Source organism: Lycorma delicatula, chromosome 2 (assembly GCF_047948215.1).
Source record: "Lycorma delicatula isolate Av1 chromosome 2, ASM4794821v1, whole genome shotgun sequence".
NCBI lineage: Eukaryota > Metazoa > Arthropoda > Insecta > Hemiptera > Fulgoridae > Lycorma > Lycorma delicatula.
The window spans coordinates 95,837,298-95,853,974 of record NC_134456.1 but is presented as its reverse complement, the minus strand read 5'-3'; the positions used below and the strand labels follow the sequence as shown (position 1 = coordinate 95,853,974).

The 16,677-nt window shown below is 33.4% G+C and overlaps 1 protein-coding gene across 1 annotated transcript in view; it reads left to right on the top strand.

Moving 5' to 3' along the window:
• Positions 1–13,728, top strand: part of LOC142319030 (serine/threonine-protein kinase VRK1-like) — an 83,014-nt gene extending 69,286 nt beyond the window's left edge. Inside the window, exon 15 of the mRNA XM_075355852.1 lies at positions 13,710–13,728. The gene's annotated coding sequence lies outside the window, so the exon portion shown is untranslated. The remainder of the gene's footprint in view (positions 1–13,709) is intronic.
• The last annotated feature ends 2,949 nt before the right edge of the window (positions 13,729–16,677 follow it).

Sequence of the window (16,677 nt, the reverse complement as noted above, 5' to 3'; positions counted from 1 at the left end):
AAATTGGTTCACTGTCATAACCGCTACAATGCTGTTTCAAGTTGCTTACCACGTATAAAAACAACCAAGAAAGAGATTAGAGATATTTTTTACAAACTCAGTAGATACCATTCAAATTAAAGTGAAGGTAGAAGCTACAAATCAAAACTTAAAGATTGTTAAAATGACAGTAAGCTGTTCATTTATATATATCCATATTTGCCAGATAATGGTACCATTGTTCTGCAATGACATTTCTATGGTTTAGGGTATTTCTATTTCATTGACTCTTGGTAGGAGCAGTTAGTTCAGAATGATTTATTGTTATAAATATTTAGAACTCACTTTTGTATATTATTTTCTATTAGTTTTATAATTTTAGGCTATATTTCTATAGTCTGTTTTGTTTTTTTTTATTAATTGCTCAAATGTTATATTTAATTAAATTTTTTTTTTGTCTTCAGTCATTTAACTGATTTGAATGCAGCTCTCCAAGATTCTGTATCTAATGCTAGTCGTTTCATTTCGGTATACCCCCTACATCCCTAACAATTTGTTTTACATATTCCAAACATGGCCTGCCTACACAATTTTTTCCTTCTACCTGTCCCTCCAATATTAAAGCGACTATTCCAGGATGCCTTAATATGTGGCCTATAAGTCTGTCTCTTCTTTTAGCTACATTTTTCCAAATGCTTCTTTCTTCATCTATTTGCCGCAACACTTCTTCATTTGTCACTTTATCCACCCATCTGATTTTCAACATTCTCCTATAGCACCACATTTCAAAAGCTTCTAATCTTTTCTTCTCAGATACTCTGAGATCGTCCAAGTTCACTTCCATATAAAGCGACATTCCAAACATATACTTTCAAAAATCTTTTCCTGACATTTAAATTAATTTTTGATGTAAAAAAATTATATTTCTGACTGAAGGCTCGTTTTGCCTGTGCTATTCGGCATTTTATATTGCTCCTGCTTCGTTCATCTTTAGTAATTCTACTTCCCAAATAAAAAAATTCTTCTACCTCCATAATCTTTTCTCCTCCTATTTTCACATTCAGTGGTTCATCTTTGTTATTTGTACTACATTTCATTACTTTCGTTTTGTTCTTGTTTATTTTCATGCGGTAGTTCTTGCGTAGGACTTCATCCATGCCATTCGTTGTTTCTTCTAAATCCTTTTTACTCTCAGCTAGAATTACTATATCATCAGCAAATTGTATCATCTTTATCTTTTCACCTTGTACTGTTACTCCAAATCTAAATTGTTCTTTAACATCATTAACTGGAAGTTCTATGTAAATATTAAAAAGTAACGGGGATAGGGATTATCCTTGTCCCTTTCTTATGTTAAACAGAATACTCTTTCTTATGTTCTTCAATTATTACTGTTGCTGTTTGGTTCCTGTAAATGTTAGCAATTGTTCTTCTATCTCTGTATTTGAACCCTAGTTTTTTTAAAATGCTGAACATTTTATTCCAGTCTATGTTATCTATCGAAAGCCTTTTCTAGGTCTGTAAATGCTAAGTATGTTGGTTTGTTTTTCTTTAATCTTCCTTCTACTATTGATCTGAGGCCTAAAATTGCTTCCTTGTCCCTGTACTTTTCCTGAAACCAAATTGGTCTTCTAACACTTCTTCCAATCTCCTCTCAGTTCTTATGTTTAGAATTCTAGTTACGATTTTTGATGCATGACTAGTTAAACTAATTGTTCTGTATTCTTCACATTTATCTGCTCCTGCTTTCTTTGGTATCATGACTAACACTTTTTTTGAAGTCGGACGGAACTTCCCCTTTTTCATAAATATTACACACCAGTTTGTATAATGTATCAATAGCTTCCTCACCTGCACTGCGCAGTAATTCTACAGGTATTCCGTCTATTCCAGGAGCCTTTCTGTCATTCAAATCTGTTAATGCTCTCTTAAATTCAGATCTCCGTATTGTTTCTCCCATTTCATCCTCTTCAACTTCCTCTATAACACCATTTTCTAATTCATTTCCTCTGTATAACTCTTCAGTATATTCCACCCACCTATCGACTTTACCTTTCGTATTATAAATCTGTGTACCATCTTTGTTTAACACATAATTGGATTTTAATTTATGTACCCCAAAATTTTCCTTAACTTTCCTGTATGCTCCGTCTATTTTACCAATGTTCATTTCTCTTTCCACTTCTGAACACGTTTCTTTAATCCACTCTTCTTTGGTTAGTTTGCACTTCCTGTTTATAGTATTTCTTAATTTTCGATAGTTCCTTCTACTTTCGTCATCACTAGCATTCTTATAGTTTCTACGTTCATCCATCAGCTGCAATATATCGTCTGAAACCCAAGGTTTTCTACCAGTTCTCTTTGTTCCGCCTAAGTTCGCTTCTGCTGATTTAAGAATTTCCTTTTTAACTTTCTCCCATTCTTCTTCTATATTTTCTACCTTATATTTTTTACTCAGACCTCTTGTTATGTCCTCCTCAAAAGTCTTCTTTATCTCCTCTTCCTCAAGCTTCTCTAAATTCCACCGATTTATCTGACACCTTTTCTTCAGGTTTTTAAACTCCAATCTATATTTCATTATCACTAAATTATGGTCACTATAATTATACTCCCTGGAGTAGACCAATGTCTACTCCAGGGAGTATAAGGTAAGTTTTGCAGTCTACGAGTTGATTTCTAAATCTTTCCTTAACTGTGATATAATCCATTTGATACCTTGCCGTATCGCCTGGCTTTTTCCAATTGTATATTCTTCTATTATGATTTTTAAACTGGGTGTTGGCAATTACTAAATTATACTTTGTGCAAAACTCTTATAAGTTGGTCCCCTCTTTCATTCCTTTTGCTCAGCCCGTATTCACCCACTATATTTCCTTCCTTGCCTTATCCAATGCTTGCATTTCAATCTCCAACTATTATTAAATTTTCATCTCCTTTTATGTGTTTAATTGCTTCGTCAATTTCTTCGTTTACACACTTTACCTCATCATCATCATGAGCGCTTGTAGGCATATAGACATTAACAATCATTGTCAGTTTAGGTTTTGATTTTATCCTTATTACAATGATTCTATCGCTATGCATTTTTAAATACTCTGCTCTCTTCCCTACTTTCTTATTCATTACAAAACCTACTCCTGCCTGCCCATTATTTGAAGCAGAGTTAATTATTCTAAAATCACCTGACCAAAAGTCGTTTTACTCTTCTCACCAAACCTCGCTAATTCCTACTACATCTACATTTACCCTATCCATTTCCCTTTTTTAAATTTTCTAACCTACCAAAGTTTTTTATACTTCTAACATTCCACGCTCCGACTTGTAGAATGTTATTTTTTAATTTTCTGGTGACCCCCTCTTTAGTACTCCCCACCCAGAGATCCGAACAGGGGACTAGTTTACCTCTGGAATATTTTACCAAGGAAGGTGCCTCCATCATTGCTATATGAAAATGCAGAGAGCTACATTTTCTTGGGAAAAAAAAGCAGCTGTAGTTTTCCATTGCTTTCAGCTGCGCAGTACTCAGAGGACTGAGTGATGTTGATATGACCGTTTAAGTCGTCCTGACTTACGCCCTTAACAACTACTGAAAGAGCTGATGCTCTCTTTCAGGGATCATTCCTTTGTCTGACTCTCAACAGATACCTCTCTGATATGGTTGCACCTTCGGTCCAGTTACTCTGTATCACTGAGCCCTCAAGCCCCCTCACCAATGGCAAGGTCTCATGATTCATAGAGGGAGTTAATTCAATATAATATTCTTAATAGAAACCCATCAGGTTAGTCTAGTAGTCAAACTTGTTATCGCAAAATCAATTGATTTTTGAAGTTAAGAGCTCTCAGGTTCGAGTCCTTGTAAAGGCAGTTGTTTTTATATGGATTTAATTGCTAGACTATGGATACCAGTGTTCTTTCATGGTTGGGTTTCAATTAACCACATATCTTAGGATTGGTTGGGCTGAGTCTGTTCCAGACTACATGTTAACCTACATGTTAACATTTACACTTATAGTGCAGCTACACCAGTACTGGTAATTGTATTTGCCTACATACACACACACACACACACACACACACCCCTACACCCAGACCTGGCAATAGCTAGAAAATTGGTTAGAGAAAACAAACCTTTGTAATAGGAAATTCAGTTAATAATTGTCCATTTGATTTTTTATGCAGTATATATTTCTTAAATATTTACTTATGTTATAAACATACTTGCCAAAAATAAATAATAATAATAATACTGTAAAAAATTTACAGAATTATATTTATATCATAAAACAGTAATATAATAAAAAAGTATAAAAATTTATGGCACTGTTTGTAGAAGAAATTTTGCACACTAAAATCATTTAATTGATTTTTAGTTAAAAAAACATGAAATTTTATATTGTAAGCTTGCATTTTTATAAAAACAATGTTTGTATCCTTTGAAGTAGTAAAATCAGTGATAGCAGTCAGAGTTACCAAGTCTAATTAAGTTTATTACTCAATTTATCTGTTTAAATAATTTAAGATCATTAAAGTTTGGAATTTTAATAGAATAAATTTCAAAGAAATACCATATTAAAATTATAAAAAAAAACTAATAAATAGAAAACAAAAACAACAAGTAAAAAGGTAATATTATTAGTTGTTTATATTTGACAACATACATTAGTTGACTGCATTATTTGTATATGGTAATGAAGGTTGTTCAGTTCAGAAGAAGGTTATTGGCCTGCCAAAGAAAACAAAATTTTTCATAACTTTTATTTTTATTTTTCAACATAGTAACCGTTCTCAACCTTACAATTTGATACATTTTGACCGACGACCCTTTCATACTTTACAATATCCTCAGTGTAATGCAATTTGACCAACTCAGAATAAACGGTGTTCTCACCTTTGACCTCAATGTATAATGTGAATCTTTGTTCAGTTAGCCATGTCTTCAGACTTGTGAAGAGGAAATAATCACTCTGAGTTAAATTTGACAATACAGTACATGTGGAACCACTTTGAAGCATAGATCATGGGGTTTTACAGCAACAACCTGAGATGTGTGTGTAGGTGCATAATTGCCTGTACGTGAAAGAGCACTTTCTTTGTAGCTAGATGTGGTCTGACCTGAATAGCATCCTTCAATGAGCGTAATACCAATGATGGTCCTGCCTTTATCCAGATAGTCTTTGAGCACCACACCATGAGAATCCCAAAAAACCATAACCATGACTTTTTCTGCAGATGGAATGATTTTCACCAACTTTGGAATATTTTCACATGCTCCCACCACTTTGACTGTAATAGTCAAATAGCCACACACAGTTGCATGTAATAGTGAATTCGTTTCATTTACTTTTATAAAATGTCAAATAAACTTGGTGGAATCATGTTTAAATAGATTTAAATACCCTCAAGAAGTGTTCAGTCAAGTTTGTTTTTGGTTGACTATTAACAAATACACAGCACCTATCAAGCGGAAAGATTTTTCATACCCAAAACATCATGTGAAATGTAATCGTGGTCTATCAAGATGTTGGTAATAACAGTAAGGTTGTGTACCTTCAGTCAATGATCATTTAATACAACAGTCAAGATTTTTTTTTTGATGATTTCTCAGTAGTAAAGGTTTTTGGATGTCCCAAGTGTTCATCGACTGGAATGAATGTACGGCCACATTTAAATTCAGTAGACAATTTTATTTTTACCATTGAAAATAAATGGAAAGATTTGTTTAAAGTGGAATCTAACTTTTTATATCCATCAGGGTTAAGTTTTTTAAAACAAAGTAATTTATCCGCTCAAACTTCATTTTTATCCATTTTTCAGAAAATGTACAAACTTGTTTGCTTTACTCAGTAGCCACAAACGTGCAACTATTTCATAGCACGCCATCATAAGAATCATACTTGAAAATATAGTCATTTGTTCATACTTATACCACCTCTAAATCAGGCGAAGAACTTTGAAAAAATCTGGTATATAATAGCATAGAAAATTCAAAATTAGGTCTGGTGTGAGTAAAAATTAGTGCGGCTGGGTATTTATTAAGTACTATTCTATGTTTGTTTATTTTGAAAAGGAGTTTTTTGTGTTCATCCAGGTACCTGCACCGGATGTTGGTACAGGTTAGTATGGTTCTCCAAAATTGGCGCTAATTACTTAGTCAAGGAAGTAAACAGCTGTTTCTTCTTGTACGAACAGACCAGGTTAGGTTAGTTTGATGGTAAGAATTCCCACCAGAAGACTTAAAAAAATTCTCTGTCTCTAACAAAAATATTCTAAGTCCTTCAGAAGTATTATAAGGAGGAATCACCCTCTTCCTATAACTATCCTGTATTTTTCCAAATCCCCAACCCTATCCCGATACAGACTGGAGGAAGATAAATGAGAGTGGACTTTTCCTGGCAGGGTGATTAAGGATGTAACTGCATCATCTGTACTAGGAAAAGAGAAGGAAATGATTAATGATGGAGAAAGTTTTGTGCTGCTTGTGAAGGGGGGGGAGATACTGTTAAACATATCCTAGATGGCCTCAAAAAGATTGAGCAAGCTAAAGACAAGCCTTTGTTTGTGGCTACCACTAGGGTTCATTCCTTACACAAGAGGTGAAAAAGCAAGTAAAACAGGCAGTACCTGAAATCAAAACAGTAGTACTCAAGAAGGAGGAGGTAGCAATATATGCCGACCTTCTAAAGCGGGTCAAAGAAATAGTAGGCAAAGAAATGGCATCAGAAATTTTGTCTGTACGCAGGGGCAGAGAAGAGTTAGAAGTTAAATTGAGAAGAAACACTGCTTTTGACAATTTAATGGGCAAACTGGCGATAAGCTCTGCTGATGTGAGTCTTGGATAAATCTGGATCCAGACAAGTTTTTGTGCTTATCAAAGACAGATATGGATGCCATGAAAAAAGAGTTGGTGGAAGCAGTTAAGATGGCACTTAAAAAGGGCGTGGATGTTAAAATAACCTCTCTTTGACTGGTCTATACTTTCTTTTTCCTGTTTAGCCTCCGGTAGCTACCATTTAGATACTTCAGAGGATGATATGTATGAGTGTAAATGAAGTGTAGTCTTGTACATTCTCAGTTCGACCAATCCTGAGATGTGTGGTTAATTGAAACCCAACCACCAAAGAACACCGGTATCCACGATCTAGCATTCAAATCCATGTAAAAATAACTTGCTTTACTAGAACTTGAACGCTGGAACTCTCGGCTTCCAAATCAGCTGATTTGCGAAGACGCGTTCACCACTAGACCAACCCGGTGGGTTTGACCGGTCTATACTAGTTGCCAGAAGGTGACTGCAATCATGTTGAACCACGATGTGGGATTACTGGCAGAAGTGGGACGCATGATTGTGGGGTGGCACTTGTGCAGAGTGGAAATTAGGAAATCTGACAAAACTTATTAATGTTGCTGGGAGCAAGGACATGCAGTGGCCAAGTGCAAAGGAAAGAACCGACATAATGATTGCTTTAATTATGGGGGAAGAGGACATAAGCGAATAGATTGTACAGAAAGGTCAAAATGTATGGCCTGTGGTGAAAGCAGACATCAGATGGGAGACTGTGATTGCAGAAAATACAGAACATGAAGTGTCTGCAGATTAATGTTAATAGAAGTGCAGTCTCCCATGACTTAGTATGGAGGACTGCTTTGGAAAGTGGTATAGGTGAGCTTATAATTTCTGAGCCAAATAGAATGGTAGTACGAGCTGAGGGCTGGCATGATGACAGGGAAGAAGATGCGGTGATAAGATTCATATCTGGATTGTTTGCTGTTAACAGAATACATAACAGGTCAGACTTTGTTGTGGCGGAGCAATCGGAGTATACACTCAGCAGGTACATCTTCCCCATTGTGGGAGAAATAGGTTTCATGCATTCCTTGATGATCTGGAATAGTGTATTAGGGAAGCTAGGAGACTGGTTGTCCTTGCGGATGATCTAAACACAGCGAGTTTAGAGTTTGGTGGCTTAAGGTCCACTGTAAGAGGATATGCTTTGGCTGCCAAGTTGGGGACGGTTGGTATGACAGTGATGAATACACCATTGGTGCCCACGTATGTTGGTGGGGGCAGCAACTCAGTGATCACTGTCCTTCCTGAACAAATGGCGGGAAGGATGTTGGACTGGACAATAGTGAACAAGGAATTCTTCTCAGATCACAGGGCTGTAGTATTCTCCATGCAGAAATTACCGAGCCAGAGACAGACAGATATGCCAATGGAGACCTACGTTATCTCAAACTGCCTGAATAGTGAACGTGGTGGCAGCAAAGCTGAAATTGCTGCAAGACTGGGGTCCTGAAAATTTAATGGAAGAGCTCTGCAAGGCAAGGTGTAGTGTGCTGCCTCCACATGATGTTGCTAACAGAAGTACATACTGGTGGAATGAAGAAATAGCCTTATTAAGGAAACAGCCAAAATTCCTTCTAAAAAACAAGTAATTGCAGTAGTAATTTCCTTCTTGAAAGCATGAAGGAAATTACAGCGAGTCAGACAAAGAACATAGCTCAGTTAGAGGCATTCATGACAGAACTTTGAAAGGCAAGGAGAGATCTAGGGTTTGCCATTAAAAAAGCAAAGGTGGAGGATTGGCACATATGTTGGAAGGACTAGATGATGTCCCCTTTGGGGAGCCTATTGTTTGACAATAAAAAAATTTGGTGGATACCCCCTATACTTTCTAGAAGGTGTTCGTTGAGAGTTATTATGAGGCTCTTCCCAGCTATGGAGGAGGACTGGACGGGGATAAATTGCACACATGATGAGAAAAATGCAATGACTGATTTGAGATGGGTGAAGAAAGAGGATTAGTCCCAAAAAAAGCCTGGGGCTGGATGAACTACAAGGCAATACTGTGAAAACCTTGGTGGAGAAACACCCATGGATTGCGTTGGATGGAAGGTATGGGACTCTCAACAGATGTGACTTCCTGCAGTGTTGGAAAGATGCCCCAAATTGGTACTTGTCCTGAAGCCTGAGGCCACCAAGACAGGAAAAAGGATTCAGACCTCTCAGCTTGTCCAACGTTATGGGCAAGTTATATGAATGGATAATTGCTGAGAGGGGATTAGATGGCTTTTCCCTGAGTCAACATGGTTTTGTGAGAGGAAGGTCTGTTATCAATGCTATCAAGACTGTGACTAGATGGGCTTTGGGCAGAGTTAGGGGTTTCCTGGTGGGTGAGGAGGATACTGCTAGTTATTCTTGAAGTCAGGAATGTATTCAGCAGTGTCCCTTGGTCGGTGATACCGAACTCACTGAGAGAACGTGGTGTGAATGAATACTTGGTAATGATAGCAAACAATTATCTCCACGATAGACAAATGGTGGTAAATACAGAAGATGGACCGGAAACAATATTTAATAGGCAAATAACAGAAATCCTAGAAGGTAGCTCCAAAAATGTATAATTTCAACACCTAAGCTTTCTTTTGCAATTGGAAAACCATTGCTTAAAGTTTCATTGAAAATTACCAGGTCAGTTATGAAACCAAAGCGTGGTTCGCCATGGCTACAAAGTAAGTAAAACAGTTACTTAAGCCATAGTGTATTTCTAGTTCTCATAGGGTATAACTGTCGAGAAATTATTGGACGTTTTTTTCTGCTTAAGGAGAGAGAAAAGAACATATTACATTTGATAAATGAATACACTGGAACCTTTGAGGCATACATTACTGATATGAGGATCTTTAATTATTAATTATGGTTATCTGCTCTTAAGTTCCATTGCATCACATCCATTTCTGTTTCCATTTAAATGAGTTCTGGTACCTCATATTTATTTTTAGTGTCTACAATTTTTAATCGTTTCTGATCTCTCTTCTTTGCAACTTCCCCTGATTCTTCTAGCTATTTTAATCATACTTCTATAACTAAATCAAACCGCTAAGTTTGAACACCCATTATTATCATAGCTGTTTTCTCATTCAGGTACAATTCTTTAATTAAGTTTTCACTTACCATCTATTTTTTGATTCTTGATATGTACATTAAATAGTTGACACTTGACATCAAATAGTTTTTCTCTATCTATAAAAATATACATTTATTTCTTTCTCTTATGTATCGATAATAAACAATATCTGATCACATCTCTCGTGCCTCTTCTTTACCAGAATCTTCTCTTTTGTTCCATTTTATACTTTGCTTTTTGTTCATAATTCTCAGAAGAATTTTTGCTAAATGTTAAATTATACTTATCATTTTATGATTGTAACACTTTACTCCATTTTGGAGATTAGAAGTATGATTGTTTTAAGAAAATCTTCTGGTCAAATGCTATTATTATAAATCATTTTATGCAAATTGATCACCTTCTGTAAGCCTTCTTCCAGATATTTAATCATTTCTACAGTCTGATTTTCTGTCACTGTGGATCTCCCATTCTTCATAGCACTCTACTAATGTCGTTAAACCTATTCCTCATTGAATAAAATTTTAGCATCTCTACTGGTAATTTCTGTAACGTCTACTCTTCATTTTTTCCATATTTTTACTTTTTTATAATCCAATCTGATCATACTATACCTTTTTTCTAAAACTTTTCTATATTTGAGCATTTGCCTTTGTTTTTTTGTGTAACTTTTTAATTCATAATTCAGTTATCTGAACAGTCTGTTTACCTTTCTTCATTTTTGCTGTACAAAATTTTCTTTTTTCTACAGTTTTTTCAGGAATTTCTCTGTGGCTTCTTTCCTTAATGAAGTCAATTGTTGGTTCTGATACTGATTTTATGGTATTTTTCAGATTCACTCAAAATTCATCTGGATTGTTCTCTTTAATAATATTGTGCTAACTTCTCTCCTAATTTATTTTTTTCACTCTATATTCAATATTATTTATTTTATATTTTATTTATTTCTGCTAGCAGAAGCATATAAGCAATATTTATACCAGCTTGTGTGTCCTTTATTCCCATTTTCAAAACTTTTTTCAGCAGTTATAATTATTTAATTCAGTAGAATTTTATATCTACTTTTATCTCTTGGTGATTTCTAAATGTGTACTTTTATGATTTTTAAGCAAATATTTATGAATATTTCATATTCCTTATAAAATTCAACTTTCATTCCATGTATCCAGTTCATATTTTCCCAATACTTGGTCTAACCTTTTATTATTATTTCTCTCAACAGTCTTTACTTTCCTGTTCCTAAATCTTCTTTTTTGTTCATATTTTACTTCATTCACATCATATTGCCTATTGGAATGAATAATTATGTTCAAAAGTAAATTCTTTTGGTTCATTCGTAATCTCAGAGATTATCTTATTGTACAAAAAAATCATCCTTTGCACCACACTTTGAAATTTGTTTTTTCTTTTAGAATGATTTTTACTCATGTGTTCCTTTTTTATTTCCTGAATAGTACATTGTAACTTCATTGTTAATAATTTCATCTTTCCTTTCCCCATATTACTTTGCTTAATCTAATTACATCCATTCTGTATGTTTTAATTTCTCTTTTTTAAATTTTCAAACTTAACCTTTTTGCAGAGATGTTCTTAGAATCCATTTCCCTATTTGTATCTTATTTTAATGACTCCTTTCTAACAACCGATAGCCGCAACTTCTCGTTGACTCTTCCTCTGGAAATCTGAATGAAAAGTGATATTACCTCTTAAACATTTAACAGTTGAAGACTGTGTCGCAATGCTAAAACTTGGAGAATCATCAGGCAATGGTTTTCCATCACCTTCCATTTCAGCCACCCTTACACAGAAAACAGATACTATTTGCCAACGCTCTCTCAACATAGATAACAGATAGTTGTCTGGAGCCACCTGTAACATGGGAAACAGATGCTTCTGTAGAGTACTTCTTATTGTGGCACTTAATTATTGATAATTGACCTGTAAAGCTCAGAAGACCCTTTCAGTCATTAAGCTACTATCAACCACCGACAAGGTCCTGTTCTTCCTTTATGGAGTACTGAAATAGTAGTTAGGGATTAGGATCTCTGTGCAGGTAATCTTACATAGTAGTAGGTGTAATTAAGTGTCGAGGACCTGATAACTTTATGCTAGGAGAAGATTCATCACTGAAAAGTAGATAAGTTTGATAAAAAATTTTCAATATGATTCTTTGGAATTGGGTAGATGTTGTGAAGGATTAGCTAATTACCTGAAATCATTTGATGTAAGTAGTTACCAATTCCTATTCTTGTACCATCAATTTTCATTAATATTTTTATTTTATTTTTTATTGTTCTTATGTTACTTTATCTATTCCCAAATTCTGAATTAGATATTCATAACTTTAATAACACTGATATAGATGGGAGTGTCATAACCACAAACTTTTCATAACTGATGTAAATAATAACATTTCTGTAGAGTATTTAAGACTTATCCTACAGCATACGGCTCATCTTACATTTAGCAGAAGTCTTTTGTTGAGACAAAATTTATACTTCTTTTGTAATTAAGAAAATGGACTATGATGGAGTTACAGTAATTCATACAAATTGGTTTTAATAAATCTATACCTATGTCGCCTAGAAAATTTAAGAGTCCATTTCTTCCTCATTGGGAAGAACAAGGTGCAAATAAATTGTCAAATTGACAAATAAGTTGTCAGAAGGCTCTGTAAAACTTTAATCATAGTCCAATGACTGAATATTTAAGGGTTTATCTTAATGAAAAACATTCTACTACCAAAAATTTAAGAACAAATGCTTATATTGGAATAATTTTATTAAATCAATTTGCAGAAGTAACCATACAAACATTGTCTAGAGGAGATTATTCATGGCAGGGCAGTTTTTGGTTACACTTTTTTAAATTTTGTAAAAAAAATAGCATCACATATGTTTCCAGTTGATAGAAAATATTTAAGTAAATCTTTTTTGTCTGGATTCCCAAACCTCCACAAGCACGTAATTTCATAAATGCAAACATAAACTACATCATGAGTTAAGTACTCTTTTAAATCTAGAATTGTTAAGCATTCTGAACCATTTGCTTCACTTCATAGTTACTAAGTATAATGAAATGCTTATCTGATACTGCTGCCACACTTCCCTTAACAGTGTTTTGTGCAACCCGAGAGAATGGTTACCAGCAGCAAACCATTGTGGTATTTGGAGAAAAACAATCTTTTGCGTCATAGTTGTGTAGGTTCTGATAAAGCAAATCTTCCTCCGATCACCTAAATACCCTCATAGGAGCTGAATAAAGGCTTTGTGGCAACGCCTTATAGCTGTTTTCTTTGATTTAGAGAAGACATGCATCATGGATTGTCAAGAAATATTTTGAATATATTGAAGGAATGAGATTTACATAGTTATATGCTGGGCTTCACAACAGAATTCTTAGGTAATAGGAATTTTAGTATTTGATATCAGACCGTTGTTTCCAAATCTTTTAAATTAGGAAACCAGATTCTTCACGGTGTTAAGCGTTATTTTATTTGCTATAACAAAAAAATAAATGTGTAAACTGTGTAAAAAAGCCAGTCAAGTGAACACTTTATATAGTAGTAAGTTTGGTATCTACATCAGAGCACTAACTTCAAAATTAAATTCTTTCACTGTAACATCAAGTGAAAATTGCCGAGTTAAAACTTTTAGCCATTAAAACATGTGGAAATGGTTAATCAATTCTTATTATAAAATTAAATTTGCATGGTAATTTAAATTATAGTTCTAGATTTAAATTTTTCTCTGAAATAAAATTTTTGTTTTTGCTTGTTAGCTGTAGAACTCTATTTTATGTGTTTGTTTCTTTGTTGTTCAGGACAATCTCAAGAACCACTGATATGAAACCTCTTCCGCTGTTTTATGGGTTGTTCCATTCTTTATGCAACCCCTTTTTGCACCCATCATAGTAGTAAATTAATAATATATAGATTAAAAAAATTGACATGATTAGGGTTTGGGATCATTCCATATTAAATCAACAAGGCTCACAACCTGATCAACTGGGATTTTCATGAAATTTGGTATGAAATTACTGTTGATAGAGTTGTGAGAAAATGCTGAATTTCAGATCTCTATCGTAAACTGATTTGTTTTTAGAGCGCAAATTTTCTCTTGTGGTAGTAGTGTTAGGTCAACATAAGTTTGTTATTTATTATGGTAAAATGATAAATACGCTCTCATTTTAAAGCTTATTTGATGATCTTTCATATGATACACAACAAGCCTATGTTTACATAAATTATGATTTCAAGGTCATCATCTTTGTCCTTGAATTTCAGAAAAAACAGGTTTTAAATTTTTTAATAAAAATATGAAGCGGCTGAGAAAATTTGAAACTGGGACAGATTTAGGATCAGAAGATAAAAATAAAATCTGCATCAATGTTTTAGCAAAATATACGTTTTTTAAAATTTCTAATTATTTTTATAACAAGACAATAATGAATTTAAGTCAAAATGAGGTTGAAAATCATTACACTTTATGCTTAAAACTGAAATTAAGTAAATAATTTTAAATAAAACAATAAATCTCGTACATTTTTAAATAAGCTAAAAAACACAGTTGTAAAGTATAATTATGTAAAAATGCAATTCTTAAGATTCACTTTTTGTAATACAGTAATATAAATAATAATTGTATGACTAATAATTATTAAAATATAGTAATGCATGTCTTTAAATAATTACAGTTATGGCGATTATTAAAATCTTACACAGTATACAAAAAGTAAGGCAAATCAACAAAAATTTCAAATTAAAATTTTATAAATTCTTATATTAACTGTTTAATTCCAGTAACTGTTAAACAAATATTCTAATTTGTATTAATTTTGACAATAGTCTGATAAAATACATCAACAGTACTTACATATTGATTAATGGTAATGTACCGATTAATTTTTTAAAGTAATGATTTTTAATAAAAATACTTTTTTATAATAATGATTTAATAAATGTAATCTGATATTCTCATTGGCTTTCAATTATTGCTACTTAAAAATTATACCAATGACATTAGTATTAAGTTAAATTTTAAGAGTGTTTATGTGCTCATCTGAAACACCTGATTATTTCCGTCAGTTTTTCATTTGCTTGTAGTTTCCTTTTCAGATAATGTATATGTACATCTAGTACTAGTTTTCAAATTAACTTTCGTTAGTACTTCCTCTCAAGATAATATTAGATTATTACTGTGTACTGGAAAAACATAAGAAGGAGATCAACCTTGAAGGTGAAGAAAACTTACTTCTACTTCTGTCAATTCATTTGTCGATCAGGCAAATGAAGCCACAAGCCAACCACTATGTACCATTATAAATTCATGTGACAAAACATTTACATCAGAAATTCCAGGAAAATCAACTTCTGCTTCATGCAAAACTTTATGTTATTCATATTCTTTATTTTTGGAAAGCATTTTTGTTTTAAAATATACTTTCCTGAATGGTAAGAAAGCATGCAGCTTTTGAGTACCTGGCATCACCACTGCTTTTGCTAAACGAGATGTTAAATACCTTTCTTCTTTCTGATATTCTTAATTTGAAACAAATATGAAATTCATATTTTTAATATTTGACTGAACCCAATCATAAAACTGAATGACTGCTGTTATTTGAGGTTGGTATGGGCATTGTAAACTTACTTTTGATGCTAATCTTTTAAGGGTAACATCAACACCATTACTTGCAACCCACCGGGTTGGTCTAGTGGTGAACGCATCTTCACAAATCAGCTGATTTTGAAGTTGAGAGTTCCATTGTTCAAATCCTAGTAAAGGCAGTTACTTTTATATGGACATGAACACTAGATCATGGATACTGGTGTTCTATGGTGGTTGGGTTTCAATTAACTACACATCTCAGAAATGGTCAACCTGAAATTATACAAGACTACATTTAATTTACACTCATACATACCATCCTCTGAAGTAATAGCTAATGGTGATTTCTGGAGGCTAAACAGGAAAAAAATACCATTTTTGCCATGTAATGAGGCAAAGAAGTGCCATTGTGCCTCGGCCCCAAAGTCATCCTTATGATATGTTAAATTCACAAAATGTTTACAATTTTTATATTGTGCTGCTGAGCCATCTGAGAAGTTTATTGTCAATATTATACTTTTCTTTTAAAAATTGAATTAGTTTTTTCTGAAAAAGATAAATTGATATTGTATCATGCTTAAGGCAGTCAGACATAACAACTAAATCATCATTTAAAGTCTCTGTAAATCCTTGGTTTTTAAAATAAATAACGAAAGAATGAAATGTAGCCTGTTGATTGTTCCACTAAAACCAAGATGAATGACCTTCATCTTGTAGAACAACTGAATAATTTTCAGCAAAGTCACATAATGTGATAAACCATTCCAGGTACAATTACACATTTTAAATTTTTTAAGAAGTTTGACTGCTGAGAAGCAACGAATGAATGGAAAATGAGAATTGATCATTTTTCAATAAACATCTCAATAAAATCTTCTGTGTTCTTCTCTACTATTTCTAAACTTGAATGATCAGTTGATATTCATTGCTTAAATTATTTTATCCACAGAATTTTCAACAAATATTAAATCTAAAATGTATTTCAAATTGTCAGAGTATCAAATATTAAATCTAAAATGTATTTCAAATTATCAAGTAATTCGTAGTTCCTAGGAATTAATCTTGTACTTTTTTGATGCTTCAACTGTCTGGAAGAAGAGTAAGAATTGTTATTTTAAGACTTCTATCCATTGTACAATTAAATATTTCTTTCAACTGTATCAAGATTTCGCTATCAGGTTCAA